Below are 23,106 nucleotides of genomic sequence, written 5' to 3' on the forward strand. Positions count from 1 at the left end.
CGATCAGGATACCTGTCACCCTAGCACACCCTACACCTATCCCTTGCAAGGGAGCTGGGTGGTGCAGGCACTGGCCCCACCGCTGTACTAATACACACCAGGGAAAAATACAAACAGGGGAAACACCAAAAAGACTTATCTTTCTCTGCTGCAGCACTAGGCAGCAGAGTGCATCACCGGATTAACTTTTCGCAGTGGCTCGACACCTCAGAGCCAGCTGCCACCTTCACCAACTCACTCTGCTGCGGACACCGGGCAGCCAGAGTTCAACACCAGTTTCAGCAGTGGCTCCAACCTTCAAGCTAGCTGCAAACTTCACCAGGTTCCTGCAGTGGCTTCACACCTAAGCCAGCTGCTCCCTTCACCGTGGTTGGAATCCCAAAAAGACGCTATCACCAACACCTGCTCATAAACAATGTGACCCTATATAGGAAAAGGGAATGGTCAAATGATCAGGGGCCAAAAACTGCTATAACCCTACCGGGGCAAAAGGCAAAGCAAAGAAAACATCAAGTGCAACTAGATGTGTATTTCCTGAAGGAAGTACAGATAGTGGTTTGAAATGGTGCCCGGGCTGCCCCTTTAAGAGAGACTTGCCTGCTGCCCCTGCAAGACTTTCAAGTCAGGCTCCATTTTAACTGTGGGTGCCTCTCAGGGGCCACTTTGGCCTCAGGGTCTGATTTGGTGGGTGGGGCCCCTCAGGATCCGATTCGGTGGCCTGGGCTCCTCAGGGGTTGAATTGGTGGCCGGGATCCCTCAGGGTTTGATTTTGTGGGTGTTGCCCCTCAGGGTGTGATTTGGTGGGCGGGGCCTCTCTGAGTCCGATTTTGTGGGCGGAGCCCCTCAGGGTCCTATTTGGTGGATGGGGCCACTCTGGGTCTGATTTGGTGGGTGGAGCCCCTCAGGGTCCGATTTTGTGACCGGGGCCCCTCAGGGTCTGATTTTGTGGTTGGGGCCCCTCAGGGTCCGATTTTGTGGCCGGGGTCTCTCAGGGTCCGATTTTGTGGCTGGGGCCCCTCAGGGTCTGGATTTGTGGGTGGGGCCCATCAGGGTCCGATTTTGTGGGTGGGGCCCCTCAGGGTCCGATTTTGTGGCCGGGGCCCCTCATGGTCTAATTTTGTGGCTGTGGCCCCTCAGGGTCCGATTTTGAGGGTGGGGCCCCTCAGGGTCTAATTTGGTGGGCGGGGCCCCTCAGGGTCCGATTTTGTGGGTGGGGCCCCTCAGGGTCCGATTTTGTGGCTGGGGCCCCTCAGGGTCCGATTTTGTGGCCGGGGTCCCTCAGGGTCTGATTTTGTGGGTGGGGCCCCTCAGGGTCCGATTTTGTGACCGGGGCCCCTCAGGGTCTGATTTTGTGGTTGGGGCCCCTCAGGGTCCGATTTTGTGGCCGGGGTCTCTCAGGGTCCGATTTTGTGGCTGGGGCCCCTCAGGGTCTGGATTTGTGGGTGGGGCCCCTCAGGGTCCGATTTTGTGGCCGGGGTCTCTCAGGGTCCGATTTTGTGGCTGGGGCCCCTCAGGGTCTGGATTTGTGGGTGGGGCCCATCAGGGTCCGATTTTGTGGGTGGGGCCCCTCAGGGTCCGATTTTGTGGACGGGGCCCCTCAGGGTCTAATTTTGTGCCTGTGGCCCCTCAGGGTCCAATTTTGAGGGTGGGGCTCCTCAGGGTCTAATTTGCTGGGCGGGGCCCCTCAGGGTCCGATTTTGTGGGTGGGGCCCCTCAGGGTCTGATTTTGTGGTCGGGGTCCCTCAGGGTCTGATTTTGTGGGTGGGGCCCCTCAGGGTCCGATTTTGTGACCGGGGCCCCTCAGGGTCTGATTTTGTGGTTGGGGCCCCTCAGGGTCCGATTTTGTGGCCGGGGTCTCTCAGGGTCCGATTTTGTGGGTGGGGCCCCTCAGGGTCTAATTTGGTGGGCGGGGCCCCTCAGGGTCCGATTTTGTGGGTGGGGCCCCTCAGGGTCCGATTTTGTGGCCGGGGTCTCTCAGGGTCCGATTTTGTGGGTGGGGCCCCTCAGCGACCGATTTTGAGGGTGGGGCCCTCAGGGTCTAATTTGGTGGGCGGGGCCCCTCAGGGTCCGATTTTGTGGGTGGGGCCCATCAGGGTCTGATTTTGTGGGTGGGGCCCCTCAGGGTCCGATTTTGTGGCTGGGGCCCCTCAGGGTCCGATTTTGTGGCTGGGGTCCCTCAGGGTCTGATTTTGTGGCTGGGGCCCCACAGGGTCCGATTTTGTGAAAGGGGCCCCTCAGGGTCTGATTTTGTGGTTGGGGCCCCTCAGGGTCTGATTTTGTGGCCGGGGTCTCTCAGGGTCTGATTTTGTGGCCGGGTCCCCTCAGGGTCTGGATTTGTGGGTGGGGCCCCTCAGGGTCCGATTTTGTGGGTGGGGCCCCTCAGAGTCCGATTTTGTGGCTGGGGCCCCTCAGGGTCTGATTTTGTGGCTGGGGCCCCTCAGGGTCCGATTTTGAGGGTGGGGCCCCTCAGGGTCTAATTTGGTGGGCGGGGCCCCTCAGGGTCTGATTTTGTGGGTGGGGCCCCTCAGGGTCCGATTTTGTGGGTGGGGCCCCTCAGGGTCCGATTTTGTGGCTGGGTCCCCTCAGGGTCTGATTCTGTGGGTGGGGCACCTCAGGGTCCGATTTTGTGACCGGGTGGGGACCCTCAGGGTCTGATTTTGTGGTTGGGGCCCCTCAGGGTCCGATTTTGTGGCCGTGGTCTCTCAGGGTCCGATTTTGTGGCCGGGGCCCCTCAGAGTCTGGATTTGTGGGTGGGGCCCCTCAGGGTCCAATTTTGTGGCTGGGGCCCCTCAGGGTCCGATTTTGTGGCTGGGGCCCCTCAGGGTCTGATTTTGTGGGTGGGGCCCCTCAGGGTCCGATTTTGAGGGCGGGGCCCCTCAGGGTATAATTTGGTGGGCGGGGCCTCTCAGGGTCCGATTTTGTGGACGGGGCCCCTCAGGGTCCGATTTTGTGGGTGGGGCCCCTCAGGGTTCGATTTTGTGGCTGGGGCCCCTCAGGGTCTGATTTTGTGGCTGGGGCCCCTCAGGGTCAGATTTTGTGGGTGGGGCCCCTCAGGGTCCGATTTTGTGACCGGGGACCCTCAGGGTCAGATTTTGTGGTTGGGGCCTCTCAGGGTCCGATTTTGTATCCGGGGTCTCTCAAGGTCCGATTTTGTGGCTGGGGTCCCTCAGGGTCTGATTTTGTGGGTGTGGCCCCTCAGGGTCCGATTTTGTGACCGGGGCCCCTTAGGGTCTGATTTTGTGACTGGGGCCCCTCTGGGTTTGATTTTGTGGGTGGGGCCCCTCAGGGTCCAATTTTGTGACCGGGGCACCTCAGGGTCTGATTTTGTGGTTGGGGCCCCTCAGGGTCCGACTTTGTGGCTGGGGCCCCTCAGGGTCTGATTTTGTGGGTGGGGCCCCTCAGGGTCCGATTTTGTGACCGGGGACCCTCAGGGTCTGATTTTGTGGTTGGGGCCCCTCAGGGTCCGATTTTGTGGCCGGGGTCTCTCAGGGTCCGATTTTGTGGCCGGGGCCCCTCAGGGTTCGATTTTGTGGCCGGGTCCCCTCAGGGTCCGATTTTGTGGCCGGGTCCCCTCAGGGTCCGATTTTGTGGGTGGGGCCCCTCAGGGTCCGATTTTGTGGCTGGGGTCCCTCAGGGTCTGATTTTGTGGGTGGGGCCCCTCAGGGTTCGATTTTGTGACCAGGGCCTCTTAGGGTCTGATTTTGTGACTGGGGCCCCTCTGGGTTCGATTTTGTGGCCGTGGTCTCTCAGGGTCCGATTTTGTGGGTGGGGCCCCTCAGGGTCTGATTTTGTGGGTGGGGCCCCTCAGGGTCTGATTTTGTGGGTAAGGCCCCTCAGGGTCCGATTTTGTCACCGGGGCACCTCAGGGTCTGATTTTGTGGTTGGGGCCCCTCAGGGTCCTATTTTGTGACTGGGGCCCCTCTAGGTTCGATTTTGTGGCCGGGGTCTCTCAGGGTCCGATTTTGTGGTTGGGGCCCCTCAGGGTCTGATTTTGTGGCCGGGCCCACTCAGGGTCCGTTTTTGTGGGTGGGGCCCTTTAGGGTTTGATTTTGTGGGTGGAGCCCCCTGGGTTCATTTTGGTGGGCGGGGCCACTCTGGGTCCGATTTGGTGGGCGGGGCCCTTCAGGGTCCGATTTGGTGGGCGGGGTCACTCCGGGTCTGATTTGGTGGGCGGGGCTCCTCAGGGTCCGATTTGGTGGGCGGGGCTACTCAGGGTCCGATTTGGTGGGCGGGGCCCTTCAGGGTCCGATTTGGTGGGCGGGGCCACTCAGAGTATGATTTGGTGGGCGGGGCCCCTCAGGATCCGATTTGGTGGGCTGTGCCACTCTGGGTCTGATTTTTTGAGCGGGGCCACACTGGGTCCGATTTGGAGGCCAGGGTGGCTCAGCCTCCGATTTGGAGGCTGGGGTGGTTCAGCCTCCGATTTGGAGGCCGGGGTGGCTCAGCCTCCAACTTGGAGGCTGGGGTCACTCAGCTTTCGATTTGGCGCGCCGGCCCTTTAAGAATCACTTTAGCACGTCGGCCCTTTAAGAGCCAGGGTGGCTCACTGGGCTTCTAAATCCACTTTGGCGCACATTCTCTCTCAGGGGCATGTGTCATGTGATGAAGCTAGATTTGCATTTGTGCTGTGGGTATCGCTTTAAGAGCTGATATTATGTGGCAGAAGCTCTGTTGTGGAGATGTCATGTGACATTCATAGGCGTTGGCATAGTAACTGGGTCTGCCTGCGCATATCAATGAGCTCAACTGCCATTTCAATCGCCTCAGGGCACGTTTTGCCATTACCCATTGAAAAGCATTGGAGACAGTGCATTCCAATGACGGAAAAAAAATTTTTCAAACGCAAATTGCGCAAAAACTACAAATCCGATCAACACGAAAAATACTTAGCACACCTCTCATGGACGCTGGCTTCGAAACGACACCTCAACGGCGTCTGTGCGTGAAGTGGTTCGGGCCGCATTAATTGCGGAAATCAACTGGAAAATAAGAAGAATAAGTTAGCAGCGTTCGGATTACAATATAGTGGTTTTTTTTCAAACCACTATAATGACCCTAACGGCCACCGGGGACAAAACTAGAACTGAAACCACCAGCTTAAGGAAAAAAAAAGGTTACTAGTGCTTCTATCTGTCATGATCCAGCATGGATCAGGACAGCTTCCTGCCCGGCTGATGAGGGGCAACACCCCGAAACAGTTGTCTGTGGATGGATACCTGGCCTTGGTATTTCCCTTGTCATGTCTGTAAACTCGTAAAAAGAGCTGGATATTGACTTAAAGGGCCACTTAATATGGTGGTAATGGTGGTTTCTGAAAGGAGCCACTCCTTGGCTGGGTCCTTCCCTGGAGGAAGATCTGGCTAGTCCCGTGTTTGAGACACTTAAATGAGGCTCCATGGACTTTATTTGCATATTCGTATTTCCTAGGGAGCAATGCACCTAGGATTTCACTGATTGAGCGCCTTTGCCGGCTGCCGCAGTGTTTTCTTTGACTGGTCTCCCTGAGGTCAGTGATTGTTTCGTGATGTTGGTCTACTAGGCATTGCTCCCACCAAGCCAGAATCCTACTCCGCACTGATGAGGGGCAACACCCCGAAACAGCTGTCTGTGGATGGATACCTGGCCTTGGTATTCCCCTTGTCATATCTGTAAACTCGTAAAAAGAGCTGGATATTGACTTAAAGGGCCACTTAAGATGGTGGTAATGGTGGTTTCCGAAAGGAGCCACTCCTTGGCTGGGGTCCTTCCCTGGAGGAAGATCTGGCTAGTCCCGTGTTTGAGACTCTTAAATGTGGCTCCATGGACTTTATTTGCATAATCATCCAGTGCGCTCTCAGACAGAAAGCTGCCGGGCAGAAAGCAGGACGCCGAGATATGCTGCGGGGAGGTGAGTTGTGCTGTGTGTTTGCGTGTATGTAATGCGGTGCGATGTGTGTGTGAGAGAGGGGTGGTGGGGCCGGGGAGGCAATCATGGCGATGGGGGGAGGCAATGATGGCGGTGATGGACAATGATGGTGGTGGGGGGAGGCAATAATGGAGGTGATGGGCAATGATGGTATGATGGTGGGAGGAGGCAATGATGGTGGTGATGAAATGGACAATGATGTTGGTGGGGGAGGAGGCAATGATTGAGGTGGTGGAATGGGCAGTGGTGGGGGAGAAGGCAATGATGGAGGTGGTGATGTGGTCAATGATGGGGTGGAGAGGGGCTGCATTATATTCTGTGGGCGGCTGCATTATTCTCAGGGGACATTATGTTCTGGGGGGGCCACATCATACTATATGATGGGGCTACAGTATACGCTATGGGGGGCTGCATTATTCTCTCAGGGGACTACATTATATTCTGAGGGGCTACATCATACTATTTGTGGGGGCAGCATTATGCCCTATGAGGGGGCCACATTATATTCTATGGTGGGGACAGCGTTATACCTTATGAGGGAGGCTGCATTATAGTCTATGAGGGGGCTACATTATAGTCTATGAGGGGGCTACATTATATTCTATGGAGGGGACAGCGTTATACCTTATGAGGGGGCTGCATTATAGTCTATGAGGGGGCTACCCCTCTATGACTCCACCCCCAACCTCAGCTACATAATTAAGACGTGTACTACCTTGTACTATACCCTGATATTAGCGTGTTTAACCATATAATTGGTGGTCTTGTATTTATTTCAAGTTAGCTACATAGTGGGCCCCAAGAATGATTTTCTCTGGTGGGCCCAAGGTGCTCCAGGCCAATGCTGCCTAAGACCCATATACACAGCACATGCTCCAGAATCACCTGTGCGCTACATAGAGGGGTGACACTGCATATAGAGCACTCTGCTCCAGCACTACTTCCCACAGGGCACTGCAGCGCTACACGGAGATTCCCACAGACACACGCAGTCCTCACACTTCACGGCTCTACCGCTGGTGTCCTCACACACTGCAGCCTGACTCCTCCCCGCACGTGACTGATCACATGGGGTGACGTCATCACAGGTCCTTCTGCCCACTAGAGTATAGCGTCTCCTCGGTGAGCCGCAGGCCGAGCTGCGCTGTGAGAGGACACGTACGGCCCGGGGAGAAGTGCGCGCACCGAGCGGCCTGACAACGGGTGAGCCCTCTCCTCACTGTCCGCAGCGGCCTCCTGTCCTGCGGGAGGAAATGCTACTGCACAGCTTGTGAGCAGTGACGTGAGACTACTGCTAGTCCTGCAAGGCGCTGGGTATGACTGGTGGTCACTGGTGGGCATGTAGCAGAGCTGTCAATGTTATCTAGCACTCTGAGCTTAGTGTGAGACCATAGTAAATAGCCAGAGCTGCAGGCCCATGTGAAAGTGCAGAAAACTCCATGTTATGACAGTTTGTGTCAAGTGACAGTCAGATCTGTTGCCCTGTGCCCCCCTCCTGCGTGCCCTCCTCCTGCGGAGCCCTGCCCCCCCTAATCCCAGCGAAGCCCTGCCCTTCCCCTCCCTCCTGCGCCCTCCCTCTGCAGAGCCCTGCGTCCCCGCCTGCGTGCCACCCCCTGCAGAGCCCTACGCCTCCCTCCGCACCCTCCCCCTGTGGAGCCCTGCGCCCCCCCTCCTGTGCGCCCTCCCCCTGCAGAGCCCTGCCCTTCCCCTCCCTCCTGCGCCCTCCCTCTGCGGAGCCCTGCGCCTCCCTCCTGTGGAGCCCAGCGTCCCCTCCTGCGCGCCCCCCTGTGCAGAGCCCTACGCCTCCCTCCGCACTCTCCCCCTGTGGAGCCCTGCGCCCTCCCCCTGCAGAGCCCTGCTTGTGCGTACATAGGAGTTTATCAGGACTCCCTGTACACTCATCAGACCTTATGGCCTGAATATTATACAGACTTACTGCATGGATCCGTTTATATCTGTACTATATTATGCATCTTTTATACCATCTATGAATCTCAAGTACTTTTGTGATATATTGGCATTGCATTTGTTAAATATTTTCTCTATAGGAACTGTATGATACACTACCTGTGCTATAGATTTTTTTTTCACCTTTGATATATTATGAACTCTTGATAGATTTAGCTGTGCCGTGTACTATATTCTTACCCAGAATTTCCACATATACAGCTCTAGAATAAATTAAGAGACCACTGCACAGTTTTATTAAAATCTGCTTCTCTACATTCCACTCCAGAATCCAGTACAAACTTATTGCCCTCACCCACAAAGCCCTCCATAGCTCAGCACCACCCTACATCTCCTCCCTTGTTTCAGTATACCATCCTACCCACGCCCTCCGTTCTGCTGTTGACCTGAGGTTAGCATCCTCAATAGTCAGAACCTCCCACTCCCGTCTGTCTCCAAGACTTTACACGTGCCGCGCCAATTCTTTGGAATGCACTTCCCAGGTCAATACGATTAGTCCCCAATCCCCACAATTTTAAGCATGCCCTGAAAATGCATTTATTCAGACTGGCCTACCGCCTCAGCACATTAACCTAATCTATCCCTGGGTGGCACAGTCAAAAGTTTTACCATAACCAGATTTCCCGCATCATGTTCCCACATGCTTTATGCATCCATTAGCCCTCTGTGTTTGTACTGTTACACACTTAACATTATGGCTGGTCCATACAATCAGGGCAACTGTTACCACTCACCTTTCGTGTCTACCTCTTTCCTCATAGACTGTAAGCTTGCAAGCAGGGTCCTCATTCCTCTTGGTATCTGTTATGATCTATGTGATTATTGTTATGCTGTAATATCTATTGTCTGTAAATGTCCCCTCTGAAATGTAAAGTGCTGCGGAATATGTCGGCGCTATAAAAATAAAATGTATTATTATTATTACATGTCTGTCAGCCATTCCATTTCAGTGTCAGTTGAATTCCAACCAGAGTACACCTCATTCTACTTAATGTGCTTCTGATTAGGTGATCACCTGAACCAAATCTTATTTAACGAAGGAAAATATAAAAAAAAACCCTGCTGTAGTGTTCACAATCCTCTTGCAATAGGACAAGCTGGACGGCAAAACAAGTGCTTGTAATATCCCAAAAGTAATAGGAATAAAAAAATAACTTTTAGCCATGCCAAAGGAGCTGAAAAGAAAAGTCTTGAGTGAGGAAAAGAAGGGCTCAATTCTGGCTTTACTAGCAGAGGGATACAGTGAGTGTCATGTTGCCTCCATCCTTAAAATTTCTAAGATGGCAGTCCATTACAACAAGGCCAAACAGCAGACATTGGGGACAACAAAGCTACAGACCTGCAGAAGGCGAAAACGACTCTCCACTGACCGGGATGATGGTCATCTTATTCGAATTTCACTCAGTAACCACAGGATGACATCAAGTGACCTACAAAAGAAATGGCAAATGGCAGCTGGGGTGAAGTGCACGGCAAGAACAGTTTGTCACAAGCTCCTAGAGGCAGGGCTCAAGTCATGTAAAGGTAGAAAAAAGCCTTTCAATGAGAAGCAAAGGAGAGCCAGGCTGAAGTTTGTCAAAGACCATAAGGATTGGACCATAGAGGACTGGAGTAAGGTAATCTTCTTTGATGAGTTTAATGTTCAGCTTTGCCCAACACCTGGTCATCTAGTGGTTAGACGAAGACCTGGAAAGGCGTACAAGCCACAGTGTCTTGCACCCACTGTGAAATTTGGTGGAGGATCGCTGATGATCTGGGGATGCTTCAGCAAGGCTGGAATTGGGCAGGTTAATCTTTGCGAAGGATGTATGAATCAAGCCACATACAAGGTTATCCTGGAAAAACAGTTGATTCCTTCTGCTCAGGCAATGTTCTCCAACTCTGAGGACTGGTTTTTCCAGCAAGACAATGCGCCATGCCACACAGCTAGGTCAATCAATGTGTGGATAAAGGACCACCACATCAAATCCCTGTCATGGCCAGCCCAATCTCCAGACCTGAACAACATTAAAAACCTCTGGAATGTAATCAAGAGGAAGATAGATAGTCACAAGCCATCAAAACAAAGAAGAACTGCTTAAATTTTTGTACCAGGAGTGGCATAAGGTCACCCAAAAGCAGTGTGAAAGGCTGGTGCAAAGCATGCCAAGACGCATGAAAGCTGTGATTAAAAATCATGGTTATTCCACAAAATATTGATTTCTGAACTCTTCCTGAGTTAAAACATTTTTACTTTTGTTTCTAAATGATTATGAACTTGTTTTCTTAGCATTATTTGAGGTCTGCAAGCACTGCATCTTTTTTGTTATTTTGACCATTTCTCATTTTCTGAAAATAAATATAAAACATTTATTGCTTGGAAATTCGAAGACATGTCAGTAATTTATAGAAACTAGATGGAGGCCCTATGCTATCGCATCAGGAGGGCGGTAATGTCACGATGGGGCAGGCTTTGCAGCATTGAGAATCTTCCCCCCCCCCCCCCCCCCATGTGCTCACCCACATATCCACTCTCTCTTTCCCCATGTGCTGACTTCTCCCGTCTGTGCTCTCTTCTTTGACCTGTCTACCCCATGTACTATCCCCTTTGTCTGCTGCCTCTCTCCTTCCTGTGCTGTGTTCTCACCTCGTGCTGTCCCGTGTGAGCTGTCTCACTCACCCCTGTGTCTGACCGTGTACAGAACATACCACAGCTCCTGGGCAGGGGAGAAAGCAAAAGACAATACTGACATTACAGCAGGAGATCACAGAGAATTCATTTTGTAGGTAAAATATTGTTTAAAAACAGTCAGTGAAATATTTTACCTCACAAAATTCTCTGTGATCCTCTGCTATAATGTCTGTATTGTCTTTTGCTTCCTCCCCTGCCCCGGATATGTGGTATGCTCCGTACACGGTCAGACACAGACAATTTTTAAAATGAACTTTCGTTCGTGGGAAAACCCCTTTAATGTGACCGACTTCCTCTGCCTGTAGACACGTTGTGCATCTGCTGCCGCGATCAGCCGAATGATTCTCTGCGCGGAATTCGCGCAGGCGCAGTGCGACGGTGTTCCGCTGGTGGTACCATGCAAGAGGTTGTGTGTGTGTCTGTGTGGTGCCTACGGCATATAGAGTGTGTGTGGTGCGACAGTGTTCCGCTGGTGGTACCATGCAATAGGTTGGTACCAGCAGCAGTTTCCATATTGAGACACCCTTCACTTGGGTGTCCCAATATGGCGGTCTGTGAACTTCCTCCGCTTGGAATTCTGGGATACGGTGACATCTGGACAGAACAAGAAATTAAAACATTACAAGGCAATTATATAAATAGAAGAGCAATTTATATTTTACTGAAAAATATACCTATAAAGAGAAAAATCAGACAAACTGAAAATTTTGCAGTGGTCTCTTAATTTTTGCCAGAGCTGTATATATACCGTATTTTCCGCTTTGTAAGACACACTTTTTTTCCCCCAAAATTGAGGGGAAAAAGGGGGTGCGTCTTACAAAGAGGATATACATTTGCGCTGCCACTGAGGGTACTTGCCGCGGCACTCTGTGCCCTGATGCTGCCGCTGCGCTGTCCGCCACCGCCGCGCTCCTGTCTCCCAGTGGTTTCTTCCGCCCCACCGCCGCCGCCGCGCTCTGTCCCGTTCAGCGTGGGGGGTCTCTGTCGCTCCATGCCTGCTTTCTTCCTGGAAAATGGCCGCCGCGCATGCGCAGACGGACATCTCGGCACTGAAATCTCGGGAGATGAGATTTCAGAAATCTCATGGCCATTTCAGAAATCTCATCTCCCGAGATTTCAGTGCCGAGATGTCCGTCTGCGCATGCGCGGCGGCCATTTTCCAGGAAGAAAGCAGGCATGGAGCGACAGAGACCCCCCACGCTGAACGGGACAGAGCGCGGTGGCGGCGGTGGGGCGGAAGAAACCACCGGGGGACAGGAGCGCGGCGGTGGCGGACAGCGCAGCGGCAGCATCAGGGCACAGAGTGCCGCGGCAAGTACCCTCAGAACGGGACAGAGCGCGGCGATGGCGGCAAACACCGGGGGATAGGAGCGTGGCGGTAAGAACCGGGGGAGAGCGCGGCGGTGGTGGCAAGCAGGCACCGGGGGACAGCGTGGCGGTGGCGGCAAGCACTGGGGGACAGAGTGCGGCGGTGGTGGCAAGCAGGCAACGGGGGACAGAGCGTGGCGGTGGTGGCAAGCATCAGGGGACAGAGGGCGGCGGCAGTAACAGACACCGGCAGCGGCACGCTGCACATCAAAACACCCCCTCATCCCAGCAGCAATGTTCCACTCCAGCCTCCTCCATCACCACCCCTGGAAAGCAATAAGACGCATGGATTATAAGATGCACCACCATTTTATTAAAAATAAAGTTTTTTTCCTATTTTTCTCCTCAAAATTTGGGGTGCGTCTTATAATCCGGAGCGTCTTATAAAGCGAAAAATACGGTACATGATTGTTCTTTTCTTTTTAGATTTACAATAAATGTTATTAGCCTTCTAAAAAGCCTCATTCTTTATCTTAGTGGCCAGTGCATGGAGGATCTCCACAAGTTCTATTCATGTGAATGGGACAGGGGCAAAAAGTTCTGCCATGTATGAATTGACTCCTAAACAGCTCCGTGTCTCCATGTGCATTGCAATCAACATATTAGAAAACAGTGTGCTTGCTGCTATTTTCCAGATAGGACACACTTTTGCCATGTACTGGCTGCACTGGTATCTTATGGAGTTATGCTGGTCTATCTTTCCTGGCCTCCTGGTGAACCTTAGCAGAGGAAACGCGTTTGGGGCCATGATAAGGGACGCCTAATAAGGGATGCCCATCTATCGCTCCAATTGTTTTCCAATGCAGTTTAGTCAGCTCCATTTAGTGCTAGCCACTTGCAGACTCTGTATATGCATCTAAAACTATAGCCTCTGAACTGGCTGCGTCTGCACACGTGTATGGTGACCCGTTTCACAGTTTATCGAGTTATTTTGTTTGGGATACACTGTTATACTTGTGCGTCTGGTTATTTATGTTTTTTGGAGTTACCGTACATGTAGTTTGGACACTATCAATTTAACATCCTATACTTGTACGCTTATGACGCTTTTATTGCCACATAAGGAGAATACTGCTTTTTTGTTATAAACTATCATGTCTGTGTTTCTTGTGGTAGAATCTGTGCTCTAAGGATAAAACCTCTACCTAGGGTCATCGTAGGGGGGGGTCTCACGGATGGATGACGAGGAGTGGGGGTGCCTTCACTTGTGTTGGACATTAGTGTGTCAACCTTCGCGGATAGGTAGGGCTCACGATTTAGGGCCTTCCATGGATATTGTAGTTGTTGTTTTGCCACGTTTCCCTCCTTCTTTTTATGTACCCGTCTTTGATTCATTATAATTTTTTGTGTGATATATATACCTTATTATAATAATAATAATAATAATAATAATAGTTTCTTTACGTGTTAGACTGACTTTTGGATCCTTACATTTACTACAATTTGGTTGTATGAATTTACCCCTATATTGCTGTGTCCCTGTGTGCATTGCAATCAACATTTAAAAAAAATAATTGTTCTTTCTGAGGATTGCTACTGTTTAACTTAGGACACACTTTTGCCATACACTGGCTGCACAGGGGCTTAGGCAATGGCAAAAACATGATATATAAACTTAGACGGCAGTGTCTGATTGGTATGCGCTGGGCTTGTCAGGCCGCTACATTCGGATATGTCGATATATGCCAGGGTCACACAACAGTACAGTCATATGTAAAAGTTTGGGCACCCCTATTAATGTTAACCTTTTTTCTTTATAACAATTTTGTTTTTTGCAACAGCTATTTCAGTTTCATATATCTAATAACTGATGGACTCAGTTATATTTCTGGATTCAAATGAGGTTTATTGTACTAACAGAAAATGTTCAATCTGCATTTAAACAAAATTTGACCGGTGCAAAAGTATGGGCACCCTTATCATTTTCTTGATTTGAACACTCCTAACTACTTTTTACTGACTTCCTGAAGCACTAAATTGGTTTTGTAACCTCATTGAGCTTTGAACTTCATAGCCAGGTGTATCAAATCATGAGAAAAGGTATTTAAGGTGGCCACTTGCAAGTAGTTCTCCTATTTGATTCTCCTATGAAGAGTGGCATCATGGGCTCCTCAAAACAACTCTCAAATGATCTGAAAACAAAGATTATTCAACATAGCTTTTCAGGGGAAGGATACAAAAAGTTGTCTCAGAGATTTAACCTGTCAGTTTCCACTGTGAGGAACATAGTAAGGAAATGGAAGAACACAGGTACAGTTCTTGTTAAGCCCAGAAGTGGCAGGCCAAGAAAAATATCAGAAAGGCAGAGAAGAAGAATGGTGAGAACAGTCAAGGACAATCCACAGACCACCTCCAAAGACCTGCAGCATCATCTTGCTGCAGATGGTGTCACTGTGCATCGGTCAACCATACAGCGCACTTTGCACAAGGAGAAGCTGTATGGGAGAGTGATGCGAAAGAAGCTGTTTCTGCAAGCACGCCACAAACAGAGTCGCCTGAGGTATGCAAAAGCACATGTGGACAAGCCAGTTACATTTTGGAAGAAGGTCCTGTGGACTGATGAAACTAAGATTGAGTTGTTTGGTCATACAAAAAGGCGTTATGCATGGAGGCTAAAAAACACAGCATTCTAAGAAGAACACTTGCTACCCACAGTAAAATTTGGTGGAGGTTCCATCATGCTTTGGGGCTGTGTGGCCAATGCCAGCACCGGGAATCTTGTTAAAGTTGAGGGTCGCATGGATTCAACTCAGTATCAGCAGATTCTTGACAATAATGTGCAAGAATCAGTGATGAAGTTGAAGTTACGCAGGGGATGGATATTTCAGCAAGACAATGATCCAAAACACTGCTCCAAATCTACTCAGGCATTCATGCAGAGGAACAATTACAATGTTCTGGAATGGCCATCCCAGTCCTCAAACCTGAATGTGATTGAACATCTGTGGGATGATTTGAAGCGGGCTGTCCATGCTCGGCGACCATCAAACTTAACTGAACTGGAATTGTTTTGTAAACAGGAATGGTCACAAATACCTTCATCCAGGAACTCATTAATAGCTACAGGAAGTGACTAGAGGCTGTTATTTTTGTAAAAGGAGGATCTACGAAATATTAATGTCACTTTTATGTTGAGGTGCCCATACTTTTGCACCGGTCAAATTTTGTTTAAATGCAGATTGCACATTTTCTGTTAGTAAAATAAACCTCATTTGAATCCAGAAATATAACTGAGTCCATCAGTTATTAGATATATGAAACTGAAATAGCTGTTGCAAAAACCCAAATTGTTATAAAGAAAAAAGGTTAACATTAATAGGGGTGCCCAAACTTTAACATATGACTGTATTTTCTCTCATCCGAGAGAATCAGGCCACTAATGCTAATCATACTCTGATCAGAGTTTATAGCAGTTGTCCACTACTTGGACAACTCCTTGTCACACCCCCCTGCGCCATTCTCGCAGTGTCGACACTTGCTCTCCTGGGGCTCCTGTGCTGTTCTGAGACGTGACCTCAACGATGATGTCACTGTCACCGCCTCCTGTCAAAATGAATATGAAAAGGAAGTGAGCGACCAGCTGCAGCCCTGACTTCCTCTTCGTGTTTGATTTGTCCAAAGGCGGGGACGGTGACACCACAGCGCTGATTACGTGCCAGCGTCACGTGTCTCAACAACTGCACAGGAACCCTGTGAGAGCGATTGCAGACGTTGCGGGAATGCGAGGTGAGGATAGACTTTATTTTATGAGGGCCAAACATTTTGATCAAGAAGGGGATGTCCTTGTAGTAGACAACTGCTTTAATCTGAATATGAGCAGAGTGTAATCTGTTTTTCTCAGACATGGATGGAAAAAGATGGGGGAAATAAACTTCTCCATCCTGTTAGTGTGAAATTAAAACTGCACTTAGATGTAGTGATGGGAGAACCCGAACTCTAAAGTTCAGGGTCCATGCACGGACTCTGAACACAGGCTTCTCACAAGTCTGTGATATTGTTCGGGTTTAGCAGCCCAAGCAAAGCTTGTTGAAAGGCTGCCAATGCCGGCTGCTGCTAATAAATGCAGGGGCATGGAAGACTTAAAGGGATCATTGGTATGGAAGTTAGGGCAATTCCACTCAGAGCTCTGATTCTGACCCCAGGCCTCTCTTAAAGGGATCTCCAGTATGGAAGTGACGGCAAATCCACTCAGCGCTCTGATACTGACCCCAGGCCTCTCTTAAACGGATCTCCGGTATGGAAGTTAGGGTAAATCCCTCAGCGCTCTGATTCTCACCCCAGGCTGACGGGGTGATGTGGGATATTAGGGGTAGGAGTCCGATGGCTCTGGCTGATGGGATGATGTGGGATATTAGGGGTAGTAGTCCGATGGCTCTGGCTGATGGGATGATGTGGGATATTAGGGGTAGTAGTCCAGTGACTCTGGCTGATGGGATGATGTGGGATATTAGGGGTAGTAGTCCGGCGGCTGTGACGGGATGATATGGGATATTAGTGGAAGTTGTCCGGTGGCTCTGGCTGACGGGATGATGTGGGATATTAGGGGTAGTAGTCCGGTTGCTTTGACGGGATGATGTGGGATATTAGTGGAAGTTGTCCGGTAGCTATGGCTGATGGGATGATGTGGGATATTAGGGGGAGTAGTCCTGTGGTTCTGGCTGACGGGATGATGTCTGATATTAGGGCTAGTAGTCCGGTAGCTTTGACGGGATGATGTGGGATATTAGTAGTCCGGTGGCTCTGGCTGATGGGACAATGTTGGATATTATAGTGAATGTGGCTATGCGGAGTGGGCGGGGCTCTACACTCAGAGAGAGAGATATATAGATATATATATATATATATATATATATATATATATATATATATATAGCTATTATAATTTGTTATAACTAACCGTAGTTAGTTACCATGCCCGGGCAGCACTGGGCTCTTCTGCTAGTCTAGAATATTAGTGAAATCAATGGTGGATGGTGATCTGTTATAGCGTGTATTTTATGCTTTGTAATTACAGGAGAGATGCAATAATATATTGTCTGCTCTTCATTTATTTTTGTCCTCCTGCTTGTGGCCCGCTCTGGTATACGAGTGGTATTTCAGTCCTTTTCTGTGAAAGGAGAAACTTGCTGTTCTGAAAGCTGGTGAATATTTTCTATTCACTTTCTGTCAGGTGGAACCTTTCACACATTTGTGGCTCGCACAGCGGAGGCTTTTGTCACACAAGGACTTTGCTTTCCACTTGGTAAAGGTTTCTTGTCACCTCTTTGTATTGTTTGTTCTGCTGAATGCACAGAATGAGAGGGAACCATAGTGAGGGTTTCATGTTCTGACCTGTAAGCCGTTCATTTGACAGAATGTAGAATGTGTTTGATGTTTCTGTTTGTTTTCCGAGTCCTGTTTTATTGAATACAGGAGTACAAAGAGGTAAAAGATGGGAAAATAAGGCCGATCGTGCACTTGTATATGGACTTGTGATTGGCTACTGTATGGAAACCACCGTAATGGTATGTATACACGTGTAGTATTTTCTGCAGACATTTCTGCATCAAAAACGTATGGCTTGGCAGGAAAAGTGCTGCATAAAATACCTGCATTTATGTCTGTGGTTTTGATATTTTTCTTTGTTTTCATCCCATTCATTAGAATTGACTTACTGTAGATATGAAACTGCTTCAAATCTGCAATCAAAAAATGAGTAACGTGCATGAGATTTCAGAAATGTCACTCACTTTTCTGGGACAGTAAAATGCTGCCTTTTTTGCTGCAAAAAAGTGACGTGTGAAGGTACCCTAATTAAGTTTTTATTAAGTTTGAGTCTCTTATTTTGGAAAGATTTCCTGATGCTGTAATAAGAACATCCAATCGGTTAATAGCCCATTACTGCATACATCTAAAAATACAGAGTACAAACCAGTCTTCCTATTAGACTATTATGGTAAAGTTATAAATGGGTGATTAGGAAATGTCACTGGGATGATAGGTGATGAAGACAGATTTAGCCCATCTTATTTTGTGTTTTCTGTTAGCACTTGTATAGTATGTAAGCTCTGCATATGGCCATTACTTTTTATTTTCCCTTCGATGCAGCCATATAGGGTCTTGTTTGTAGCAGGTTGGATGTTCCCTACTTCTTAATGGCAACTTTCAGCCCCTAAACGACCAATGACGGATCTATCCTCATTGGATGCTTCCTCCGGTTTGGTGCAGGCTCCAGCGATGAGCCCGCACCTTTCCTGGCACATGTCATCTGTTTTGAAATGCTGACATGTGCCTCTAACAACCGCGGAAGGAATCGCGATCCTCCCGTGGCTGTTAATCCCTTAAATGCCTCTTGCAAACGCTGACAGCGGCATTTAACATGCTTTTCCTGCAATCGCGCCAGAAATCCGCCTATCAGTGACTCCCGTCATGTGATTGCGGGTCACCGATGGGTTGATATGACAAACAGAGGTCTCCTGGAGACCTCTTTGGTTGTCACTGCCTGATTGCTATGAGCGCCATCCTGTGGTCGGCGCTCATAGCAAGTCAGCAATTCTGCTACATGCAGGCGATCTGATCATCGTCTGCATGTAGGAGAGCCAATCGGGCTATGGCAGCTTCTAATCTCCCATGAAGCATGCTAAAAGTGAAAAAAATGTTTTTAAAAATATAAAAAAAAATAAGTTCAAATCACACTCCTTTCGCCCCATTTAAAATAAAACAAAAAAAAAACCATACACATATTTGGTATCGCTGTGTTCAGAATCGCCCGATCTACTATCAATAAAAAATAGGATTAACCTGATCACTAAACGATGTAACGATAGAAAAAGTCAAAATTCCAGAATTACATTTTTTTGGTCGCTGCGGCATTGCATTGGTTTTGTGCACAGTGTCAGCCGCTTCCTGCTTCTGCCGGTGGTCACATGTGCCGCTACTTAAGAGACTTGTATATTCACCTCTGTCCACTCTCAAGGGCGTGGAATGCGGTGAACATTTATTCCTTTTAGTAGCGGCACACGTGACCGCCGGCAGATGCAGGAAGCCGGCGGCTGACACTTTGTGCGCTACTGAAGAGCAATGAATACTCACTGCTCTGCGCGCACATAGTCCTGGCGTGCAAAGCAGTGAGTATTCTGGCATGCTCTGCTTACAAGCATAAAGCTTCTGCTGGCATTGGAACAAGATGCTTCGAGGGAGAGCCGGTAATTTTTAAAAAAAAATGTTTTCTGATAGGTCCATGCATACCAGGATGGGAATGGGGGCCATCATAACAGGATGCTAAAGAGGAATGAAAATTCATTACCCTCCATGCCCATAGGCGTGGAATGCAGTGAATATTAATTTCTCTTTAGCAGCGGGCACAGGAGTTAGCTGCATCTGCTGGCTGTTGCCTCTGTGACCCGCTGCTACGTCAGTGCTGCTCCCCACCACAGCCAGAGCCGGTACATGTGGGCTATAAGACACATCCCCCATTTTCCCCCACATTTTTGGAGGAAAAAGTGCGTTTTATAGTCTGAGAAATACAGTACTAATGTAAAATACTGCCCCAATACTGAAAGTAGGAGTGTGGCCTTATATATAATTTTGCCATTCAAGTGTATGGTGACCGAGGCCGTGCCCACTGGCTGGAAGTACAGTTGTGGCCAAAAGTATTGACACCCCTGCAATTCTGTCAGATAATACTCAGTTTCTTCCTGAAAATGATTGCAAACACAAATTCTTTGGTATTATTATCTTCATTTAATTTGTCTTAAATGAAAAAACACAAAAAGAATTGTCCTAAAGCTAAATTGGATATAATTCCACACCAAACATAAAAAAGAGGGTTGACAAAAGTATTGGCACTGTTAGAAAAATCATGTGATGCTTCTCTACTTTGTGTAATTAACAGCACCTGTAACTTACCTGTGGCACCTAACGAGTGTTGGCAATAACTAAATCACACTTGCAGCCAGTTGACATGGATTAAAGTTGACTCAACCTCTGTCCTGTGTCCTTGTGTGTACCACATTGAGCATGGAGAAAAGAAAGAAGACCAAAGAACTGTCTGAGGACTTGAGAAACCAAATTGTGAGGAAGCATGAGCAATCTCAAGGCTACAAGTCCATCTCCAAAGACCTGAATGTTCCTGTGTCTACCGTGCGCAGTGTCATCAAGAAGTTTAAAGCCCATGGCACTGTGGCTAACCTCCCTAGATGTGGACGGAGAAGAAAAATTCACAAGAGATTTCAATGCAAGATTGTGCGGATGTTGGATAAAGAATCTCGACTAACATCCAAAGAAGTTCAAGCTGCCCTGCAGTCCGAGGGTACGACAGTGTCAACCCGTACTATCCGTCGGCGTCTGAATGAAAAGGGACTGTATGGTAGGAGACACAGGAAGACCCCACTTCTTACCCCGAGACATAAAAAGCCAGGCTGGCGTTTGCCAAAACTTACCTGAAAAAGCCTAAAACGTTTTGGAAGAATGTTCTCTGGTCAGATGAGACAAAAGTAGAGCTTTTTGGGCAAAGGCATCAACATAGAGTTTACAGGAGAAAAAAATAGGCGTTCAAAGAAAAGAACACGGTCCCTACAGTCAAACATGGCGGAGGTTCCTTGATGTTTTCGGGTTGCTTTGCTGCATCCGGCACTGGACTGCTTGACCGTGTGCATGGCATTATGAAGTCAGAAGACTACCAACAAATTTTGCAGCATAATGTAGGGCCCAGTGTGAGAAAGCTGGGTCTCCCGCAGAGGTCATGGGTCTTCCAGCAGGACAATGACCCAAAACACACTTCAAAAAGCACTAGAAAATGGTTTGAGAGAAAGCACTGGAGACTTCTAAGGTGGCCAGCAATGAGTCCAGACCTGAATCCCATAGAACACCTGTGGAGAGATCTAAAAATGGCAGTTTGGAGAAGGCACCCTTCAAATATCAGGGGCCTGGAGCAGTTTGCCAAAGAAGAATGGTCTAAAATTCCAGCAGAGCATTGTATGAAACTCATTGATTGTTACCGGAAGCCGTTGGTCGTAGTTATTTTGGCTAAAGGTTGTCCAACCAAGTATTAGGCTGAGGGTGCCAATACTTTTGTCTGGCCCATTTTTGGAGTTTTGTGTGAAATGATCAATGTTTTGCTTTTTGCTTCATTCTCTTTTGTGTTTTTTTCATTTAAGACAAATTAAATGAAGATAATAATACCAAAGAATTTGTGTTTGCAATCATTTTCAGGAAGAAACTGAGTATTATCTGACAGAATTGCAGGGGTGGCAATACTTTTGGCAACTGTATGATTAACTCGTACGTATGCTCCGGTCCCAAGTTGGAAACCGGCGAATCCCCACAGCGAACAGTGCGTTTACTGGGGGGATTCATGTCACACAGTGGCTGTAGACTTATTGATTTGGACTGGACAACCACTTTAAGCAAGTTGAAGATGAAATGATCTTTAAGTGGCCTAAAGTTAAAGATTACACATTTTCTTTGTATTTTAGACAAAAAAAGGTATTTTTTATATATTAAAAATTACAGAAAGGAAAAAGGGCTGATGCAAGAGTTTGGGCACCCATGGAGATTTGTTTGCTCAGATAACTTTGACCAAGGTTTCAGACCTCAATTAGCTTGTTGGGGTTATGGCTTGTTCACAATCAGGTGATGCAAATTTCCCAGCTTTATGAAAACCCAACCTCCTCTAACCTTGTGCCAAAAAACTGCTGTCATGGGTTCTTCTAAGCAGCTGCCTAGCACTCTGAAAATGGTGGAGGCCCACAAAGCAGGAGAAGACCATAAGAAGATTGCCCTTTCCTCAGTTTGAAATCTAATTAAGAAATGGCAGTTAACAGGATCAGTGGAGGTCAAGATAAGGTCCGGAATATCAAGAAAAATTTCAGTGAGAGCTGCTCATAGGATTGCTAGAGAGGAAATCGGAATCCCTACTTGACTGCTAAAGACCTTCAAAAAGATTTAACAGACTCTGGAATTGTGGTACATTGTTCTACTGTTCAGAGACACCTGCACAAATATGGCCTTCATGGAAGTCATCAGAAGAAAACTTCTGATCTTCACCATAAAATTTACGATCAGAAGTATGCAAAAGAACATTTAAAAAAGCCTGATGAATTTTGGAAACAACTCCTGTGGACCGATAAGGTTAAAATAGAACCATTAAGCATGGAGGTCGAGCAATCATTCTCTGTGTTTGTGTTGCAGGCAATTGCACGAGGGAACATTTCATGAGTAGAGGGAAAAATGGATTCAATGAAATTTTAACAAATTCTTGATGCAAACATAACACCATCTATAAAAAAGCTGAAGCTGTAAAGAGGATGGCTTCTACAAATGGATAATGATCCTAAACACACGTCAAAATCCACAATAGACTACCTCAAAAGGCGCAAGGTGAAGGCTTTACAATGGCCCTCACAGTCCTCTGATCTGAACCTCATTGAAAATTTGTGGCTAGACCTCAAAATAGCAGTGCATGCAAGACCCTAGAGAGACCCAGACGATGATGGCACCTTTGCAGAATCTTGGCCAAGGGGTGACAGGTCACTGAGGGAAAAGTGACCTTTAAATTAAAGGCCACAGGCCTGCAGTGGGCAGGGAAAAGGGAGAGGCAGAGCTGGAATTGTGGTGCTCACGTGCTCCACTTGCAATTAAAACTGAAAGATTTCTAAAAAATGCCCCAATGAAATACTACACGTAAGGTATGAAGATAATAAGCATTAACGCGGGTTTACTCTGATGCCTTTAGTTAGGGATTGCGTATCCTGCTGCCAGGTCCTCTCTAACTATATACCGGTATTCTGCGGGGTAGTGCAATTACAAATATATATAAAAATTATAACTTAATATTTACAAACTTTTTTTTTCTGATCAATTGCTTTGTGCCAACATATGCTGAGACCTATAATTTTTTTTTACATTTTTGTTCTTCGTGGCTTGGAGGGCATATAGGTTGGAGTCTGTCAAATTGCCACATTCCTTGTTCAGTTCATGTCGAGTGGGAGGAGTACATAGAGGCAGATTTTACAAGGCCCTTAACCGTGAAATGCTCTGCTGGGTCTTTCATAATTAGAATACATGGTGCTTGTACTCTGAAAAGCTGTCTGCAGTGTCCTCCTCCCACCCATAATTGAATGATTCACTGTATAATAAAAGGTGACCATCTCATTTATCCCTGCAAAATTTGCCTTTATTTTTCTCTTTAACCTTTTTCTGTGATATTTCGGTG

At 48.2% G+C, this 23,106-nt stretch overlaps 1 protein-coding gene across 5 annotated transcripts in view; it reads left to right on the plus strand.

The window, feature by feature from the left end:
* Positions 1-5,864: 5,864 nt before the first annotated feature.
* Positions 5,865-23,106, plus strand: part of NEK7 (NIMA related kinase 7) — a 162,392-nt gene continuing 145,150 nt past the window's right edge. Inside the window, exon 1 of one of the 5 annotated variants that reach the window (XM_073571739.1) lies at positions 5,865-5,887. The gene's annotated coding sequence lies outside the window, so the exon portion shown is untranslated. Of the gene's footprint in view, positions 5,888-6,963; positions 7,109-7,172; positions 7,220-23,106 lie in introns of those variants that run through there. The other 4 variants (XM_073571741.1, XM_073571737.1, XM_073571738.1 and 1 more) reach the window with 4 other exon arrangements.

Source organism: Dendrobates tinctorius, unplaced genomic scaffold (assembly GCF_039654945.1).
Source record: "Dendrobates tinctorius isolate UK_male_01 unplaced genomic scaffold, ASM3965494v1 ptg000029l, whole genome shotgun sequence".
Lineage (NCBI taxonomy): Eukaryota > Metazoa > Chordata > Amphibia > Anura > Dendrobatidae > Dendrobates > Dendrobates tinctorius.